General features: G+C 36.4%; 1 pseudogene; it reads right to left on the minus strand.

Moving 5' to 3' along the window:
• Nucleotides 1-5,802: 5,802 nt before the first annotated feature.
• On the minus strand, nucleotides 5,803-6,313 carry LOC110218652 (large ribosomal subunit protein uL11 pseudogene; annotated as a pseudogene).
• Between the last annotated feature and the right edge of the window lie 1,344 nt (nucleotides 6,314-7,657).

Genomic DNA, 7,657 nt, shown 5'->3' on the forward strand with positions numbered 1-7,657 from the left:
GACATCTAATTTTGAATGAGGGTGCAGCAGAGTCCTTTCCACTTAGCTTGCCATATAAGAATGTTTTCCAAATGAGTCATGGGATTGGGGTGGGCAGGGGTAACTTTCCATTGTTAAATAAGTGTAGAATTCTCTTAATTCAGTATGTTCTCTGAGGAATCCTGTGGACTACATTGAGGGACATGGCTGCCTGTTCATACGAAGGGGTCAGAATCCCCTCATTTCAAACTCTTGCCTTCCAATGAGAAATAAGAAGAATTGTCACCACTGGAGAGAAAAATAGCTTTGGTCCTTAAGAAAGGATACATAAATAGAAACAGATGATCCACCCACTTTGACCGGAAATTGTAGGCATGGCCTTACGAAGGTTTTTTGGAGTGTTTGCTCTTGACCCTCTAACTCCACCCCCCTTTTATTTTTCATTTCCAGTTATCCATGAGTTGGGAACAATCTGAATTATCTCTCATGAGTTTTACCTCTACCTAAGAATTCACTCATTCATTCAAGAAGTAGTTATGGAAAACCTTATGGAAGGTACTGTGCCAGGTGCTGAGAATACAATGATAAACCAAAAAATAATAATAAAAAAATGGGAAGATGTGAAATACATTGAAGTCAAATAGGAAGCAAAAGAATAATATACATAATAAACACAATACTGTAAATAAAAATAATAAAAGGCTATAAAAAGAATAAATACAAGGGACAATGTTGGCACTACTTTTTTAAAAAGAGAAGAAGTTATACAGGCAGTAATTGTATTTGTTAGCTGTTCCGTTGTCACCCGCAGCTCAGAGTCCACATGACTCACTAATCATGAAAAAGCAGGTAATCCCAGCATAGCTCACTTTCAAAATGATCTTAAAAAGAATTGTAATTGATTTACTTCAGAGTGAATTTGATATTGTTTATACATTCTGAAGTGTATTTTTTAAGGAAATCTTTTTTTTAAGGCAATTGGGGTTAAGTGACTTGCCCAGGGTCACACAGCTAGTAAGTGTCAAGTATTTGTTCTAAGGCCAGATTTAAACTCAGGTCCTCCTGACTTCAGGGCCGGTGCTCTATCCACCTAGGGCCCCTTAAGGAAATCTTTTGAGGAGGAGATGAATTCTATCAAAAGGATGAGCCAGCTACCTTAGCTGGTTTGAAGATCTGAATCTTGAATTTCTCCTTGTACTGTTCAGATTGAGGAAAGTAAAATCTGTTTAACAGTCCCACAAATCTTCCAGAAATCTTTCCTACCTTTTGGGAAAGTATAATAGAAGAATGGGTTACTACAAGGGTGGGGAACCTATAGCCTTACGGTCACATGTGGACCTCTAGGTCCTCAGGTGTGGCTCTTTAACTGAATCCAAACTTCATTCGAAGACTTGGGGACCTAGAGGGCCACATGTGGCCTCAAGGCTGCAGGTTCCCCAACCCTGGGTTACTATTTGATGTCTTAAATATTTGTCAATGCATGCTTATGAGTATCTTGTACTGTGAGCATTTCATTTGTAGTGGAGGCAATAAATAGCTGTCCTATACCTGATAGCTACTACTTTGTATAGTAAATACATTTGTAGAAGGGACTCTGTTAATTCTTTTTTGAAAGATTCTAGACATGAGCCAAATCTAAGTATTGTTTAAAGATACTTTTCTGGAATAAGTTCAGATAGGGGAGGTAAAATGAGACAGAGAACATGAGAAAGACCTGATTTCTCCCTTTCAGAGATCGGGCACTCCCAGGACTGAACCCTGCTTTAGTGAGTCCAAAGCAAGAGTCCCTGGAGGGAGATGGGTGACTATGGGTCACAGGTCCATACATATATATGCTTGTATATGTATATGTATATGTATATGTACATGTGTATGTGTATGTGTGTGTGTATATATACATATATATATATATATATATGCATGTGCAATTTTATCAGTATGGGAATTATCTCTGGTTATACAGATTTTCATGTTTTCATGCTTTAGATGTTTTTAAGAGTTGCTATGGTCAAAAAGTTAATTAACTAATGATGTACTTGCTTATAATGAATTTAACTAGACTCTTTCTCAAACAAAAAACAAAAACCTGTTATCAAGCCAATATCTGAGTCTTTTCATCTTGTGGGGACTTCTGACTGGTACTAGAATAAACATGGAGAACCCTGGGTCAACCTTCATGCCACAAGGAAGCATTGGAATTTAAAAAATACATTTTTTAATGCTAGAAAATTCTATTCTTTTGTTCTTGTAAAGTCTTCTTTGGTAGCTCTAAGTTCCAGATGATTTCTTTCTTTAACTATTGTATTGATAACCTAAACTGCATTGGAAGCCTACAGTTGTTCTATTACAATTTCTGGTGCCCTCTTGCCATTGCAGTATTTTTCCTGACATTTGGGATTGTCCCATCATTTTCTTTTAATTCATAGTGTTTATTTTCTGCATTGGAATTTTTTAAAAATTATTTACTCGTTCATTTTAGCATCCCTGCTTTTTCCTTTGAGTTTTTTATTCATGATGAATTTCTTTCCAAACCACTATTTGTTTGCTGTTCATTTACTTTATTTGCATATTTCTTGCTAATTTTTAGGCGGTAGTGACAGAGTGTTGGGAGCTGGGTTTAGACATTAATTGAAAGTTGGCCATATTTCTATGAGTCTTTGTTTGCCTAGATTTTAACAAAACATAAGACAAAGACTCTTAAGCAATCTCTGTGGACAAGATGGGAAGATGTGGTTTGAACAGTTGGAAATTAAGAATTGCTTTAATGGCCAGATCTAATGATTCAATGTCAACTAGGAAAAAAGTTTCTAGTGGAGTAGTACCTCTGGGATATGTGCATAATCTTTTGCTGATGAACATATTTGTCTATGACTTGTATAAAGGCATAGATGGCTTGTCTATCAAATATGCAAATGACACACAGCTAGGAAGGATAGCTAACAGTCATTGAATGAGAGTCAGGGCCCAAAATGCCTCAATTAGCTGGTACATTGGTCCAAATCTAACAAGATTAATTTTATTAAGTATAAATGTGTTATCTTTCAATTGAGTTTAAGAATCAACTTCACAAGTTCAGGCAGGGGAGAAGTGGTGCAAAAAAAAAAGTTCATCTGGCTAAAATCTAGGAGGGATTTAGTGGAATATAATCTTAATATGAATAAACATTATGCTGTGGCAGTCTACAAAAGCTAATATATTAGACTTAATTAGGAGAGGCTAAATGTCTAGTACTGGGGAGGTAATAGTACCTCTGTACAATATCCTAGTCAGACTACAATTGGGAATATCACATTTAGTTATAGGTTATATATTTTAAGAACTTACGTTGACAAGCCAAAGGATATCCAAAGGACAATAAGTATCACAAATGATTTTGAGTTTATGCCATATGATAATCAGTTATTTAGCCTGAAGAAAATAGGGGTAAAGGAGGTCACTATAGCTGCCTTCAAGTATTTAAATATTTGTTTTATGGAAGAGGTATTATACTTGTGTTTGGCACTAGAGGACAGAAAGAGCAGCAAGATTTAGACTTAATTATTTGAAAAGAAAAATATAATAATTACATCCAAGGATGTGAGATTTGAGTTGAGTGCTCAGTGAGAAAGGACATGGACCTGAAGATGTGTCAAAGTAGGTGTATTCCAGATGGCAGCTAGTACATGAAAGAAAAGAATAAATAAAATGTCATATTAATTGACATAAAGGGAGTAGGAAATATGGTAGTTTAAGAAATTAGAAATAAGTCCCACCACCATAGTACCCAAATTATAGATGATCCTTTACTATATTTCTTTTTAAAATTTTTTTATTTATTTTATTCTGAATTTAAGAAATAAAACAAGCTCTTCCATAAATAGAACAGAAAAAAGATGATTGTACATGAAGCTGCAAATCTATCATGTATAACTTGCTATTCCTTTTAAATATATAATAAAGTTATCATGTAACTTTCTTTTTTTTCCCCTTTTTTCTTTCCTTCCTCCCCCTCCCCCAGCCCAACCCCGAGATGGATAACACTAGGTACAAATATGTGTGTGTGTGTGTGTGTGTGTGTGTGTGTGTGTGTGTGTGTGTGTGTGTGTGTATGAAATCATACTATAAATACTTCTATTTATCAATTCTTTCTCTGGATGCAGATAACACCTTCCTCCACATGTCCTTTGTAGGATATTTATAGTAATCAAAAATGCCCCCAATGCCCCCAAACACCCCAAATTTGAGTATTTATGGTGGTCAAAATGACTTACTCACTAAAAGTTGTTCTTAAACCAATATTATTGTTATTGTATACAATGTTCTCTTGGTTCTGCTTTTTTCGCACTTTATTATTTCAAGCAACTCTATATCCTTGTTTTTCTAAGATCATCAAGCTCATCATTTCTTTTGCTTTTGTGTTTTTTGGCCAGGCAATAGGGTTAAGTGACTTGCCCAAGGTCACACAGCTAGTAAGTGTGATGTGTCTGAGGCCGAATTTGAACTCAGGTCCTCCTGAATCCAGGGCCGGTGCTCTATCCACTGCACCACCTCACTGCCTCAATCTCATCATTTCTTATAGACTTCTTTGAGGGGTGGGTTGTGGGGAAGAAATAAAGAAGAGAGAAGCAGGGCTGTGATTTCATCAGTTTAGGGAGTTTCTTGGTCTGGAAACTCCTAGTAACTTGTAGTCTTAGAGAGTAGCTTGCTAAAGGAGAGGGTGAATGATTTGCTCGTGGTCACAGAGCTAGAATACATGAAAAGCTATCTTTCTAAACCATATTTTTTTCAGTGAACACATTCAGAATACATCTTGCCTTTCTTCCCCCACATAACCTCATCCAATTTAATACTTCAGGGATGAGTGAACCACAACTTACTGATACTTCACTCTCCTCTAAGAAAAGCAAAACAGGAAAAATCAGTATTTCACCAAAGAAAAGGAAACATTTAGGTCAAGCACCATGCCTAATGACTCCAATGTCTCTATATCTTATTTCAAGCAAGATGTGATAAAGAAGAGTCTTTTCTTGCTATCACCAAGACTCATGACAGTTGTGACATAGGAAGAATGATATTTTTCCACATTAGCAATTTCTCTCTCGAGATAAATGAGCAAGTGGTCACTCAGAACTGAAATTTTCCAGTGCCTCTCAGAACCAATCCTGCAGTCTAGAATGCAATAAAAGTAGAGAATTTCCTTCATAATTGAGCCCTGGCATTTCAGTGTTATGAGCTAAGCTAGTGGGGTAAATTCAGTGGTTTTTTTTTTCACTTGGTTGGTTTTTATGACTCAGAAATGATGTGGTGTTACCATTTGTTTACAGGAAACCAGGGAAAAGGAAGGTAAGGGAACATACAGAAAATCAGTACTAAGGAACAAAATAAATTTTAATATCAGAATCCTCAGAGAGGGCAGGCAAGGAATTAGTGGGGGGAAAAAAGAAAAGGAAAGTGGCTTTAAAGAAAGAAAACAAAATTTAAAAGACATAGTTTGAGGAAATGCTATTTGCAGCTTCACTACAGCATCTGCCATTTTCATCTTCTCATGCTGAATATTTTAATTAATGGCAATCTCTTTTCTGCTTCTTGTAAAGCAGACTATCTAGGTGAGAGATTCCTGAATCTTGGGTCCTGATGCTACTACATTTTCTTTCTTCTTCTTCTTCTTCTTCTTCTTCTTCTTCTTCTTCTTCTTCTTCTTCTTCTTCTTCTTCTTCTTCTTCTTCTTCTTCTTCTTCTTCTTCTTCTTCTCCTTCTCCTTCTCCTTCTCCTTCTCCTTCTCCTTCTCCTTCTCCTTCTCCTTCTCCTCCTCCTCCTCCTTCTTCTTTTTGGTGTTGTCAAATGTTAATGTAGCTTTTAACTTGCTGGGCATCCCACAGCACCTCTATTGATGTCATCAATGATGTCATGAGTATGTCTGCTATCAATGTTGCAGCCCACAGACTGGGCTGTTTCAAGTGTCTCTTTAATGGTTCCAGAAAGGTCTCTTGCTAAGGATCGCTGCCTCAACTGTCGAGCAATGTTGACAATCTCATTGAGACTCATGTTTCCATTGTATTTAATGTTTTTCTGCTTTTTTTCTGTCCTGGGGAGGTTCCTTTAGGGCTTTGATGATCAAGACTGAGGCAGAAGGCACAGCCTCAATCTGGGCCTGTCTGTTCTGAATGGTAAATTTCACTGTGATCCTTAGCCCTTTCCAGTCACAAGTTGCCTTGGCAATGTTATCACCAACTTTTTTGGGAGACAAACCCAAGGGATCAATTTTGGGGGCCAGAGCTGATGTGGTACCAACTTCACCACCAGTGCACCTTAAAAACACAACTTTAATTTCATTAGGGTCAAACATAGGAAGCATGGTGGTGATGAAGTTGAAGGCTTGGCCTGGACACTGTGGGGTGGCTGCTAGTGTTGAATAAACCTAGATTCAGGATCAACAAAAGAAGTTGCACCTTCACCACCACAAGCTGGGAGTCAAAAGCCATTTTCTTACATATGTTCCCTGACCAATAAGGTCAAGTCTTTTCCCCTACTTGTCTTTTTTGGTCAGTGTTTCTCTTTTCCTTTCTTCAGAGAATGCGTCCTTCAGGTGTCATGTAATTGCTGAGACAACAGAGATCTGTTTTCTGGTCTTACTTATAATTTTAGTAGTAATGGGTATCTTCTTTGCAAACTAAGTAATTATGGAAAAAATTAAAGATCAGCTTAAGTATAATATCTGGAAGTGGCAATGCTGTCCATTGGCTTACTGTTGGGTCACATATTAAGTGTTTACTATGTGTCAGGCATTGTGTTAAATGCTAGAAATACAAAGAAAAAAAGGCAAGATACCAACATGTACATATATTAATTATTGAATCTCATAAGAATATATCATTAATTCAATAGATCACGTACTATTATAATTTCAGATTCAGCTTTCAAAACAGAACATCAATCCACTTCTTTATTATTGTGCCCAAAAGGTAGGTGCCATCACTTTGCATCTCCAGCTCTCTGGTCACAGAAGTTTAGAGGCAAAAATCACAGGATCACAGAACTGTAATGTACCCTTGGAAAAGACTATTAGTACTTTAGAGAATTGCTGGATCATATATTCACTAGTAGTACTCTGACAATTTTTTTCAGAAGGAAAATGACTTATTCTTAGTGAATAACCTGTGAAAAATAAAAATTGAATAAATAAACTCTCATCTTTTCCTTTCCCTTCCTACCCTTTTGCTTTATGAAACCTCAATTTCACTGTGTTGTGTATAGAAATTAAACATGCTAAGTTAAGCAGTCCTGGAAATTCTCTTTCAGCAAATTCCATTTCAGAGAATACAAGGTGTTTCTAGATACTGCTTAAATACCTCAATGAAAAATTAACAATTAAAACAATTAGCCAAAATTTTGACTTCTGTATTTGGATAAACATTTCCTGACATGTGAACCAAACATCAGGATGGTGGATTGAATTCTTCAGTTTTCATCCAGTTGATCTGACCTAATATAAACACTACCATAGACATTTAAAAATTGTTCTAAGATATTTAAGAAAGGAAAAGTTACATGTGTACACATGGTATAGCAATGACTAGGAGGAACACAGGGAAGCATAGACTTCAAGTCCACTCCACACAAAAGTACAGATAATATTTAATTAATAATGTCTTCTTTTTTTCTAGGATGTCATTGCCACCCCTGCTCAGAAAACTGGTTC

The sequence above is a fragment of the Phascolarctos cinereus genome, unplaced genomic scaffold (assembly GCF_003287225.1).
Source record: "Phascolarctos cinereus isolate Bilbo 61053 unplaced genomic scaffold, phaCin_HiC Scaffold_1;HRSCAF=81, whole genome shotgun sequence".
Lineage (NCBI taxonomy): Eukaryota > Metazoa > Chordata > Mammalia > Diprotodontia > Phascolarctidae > Phascolarctos > Phascolarctos cinereus.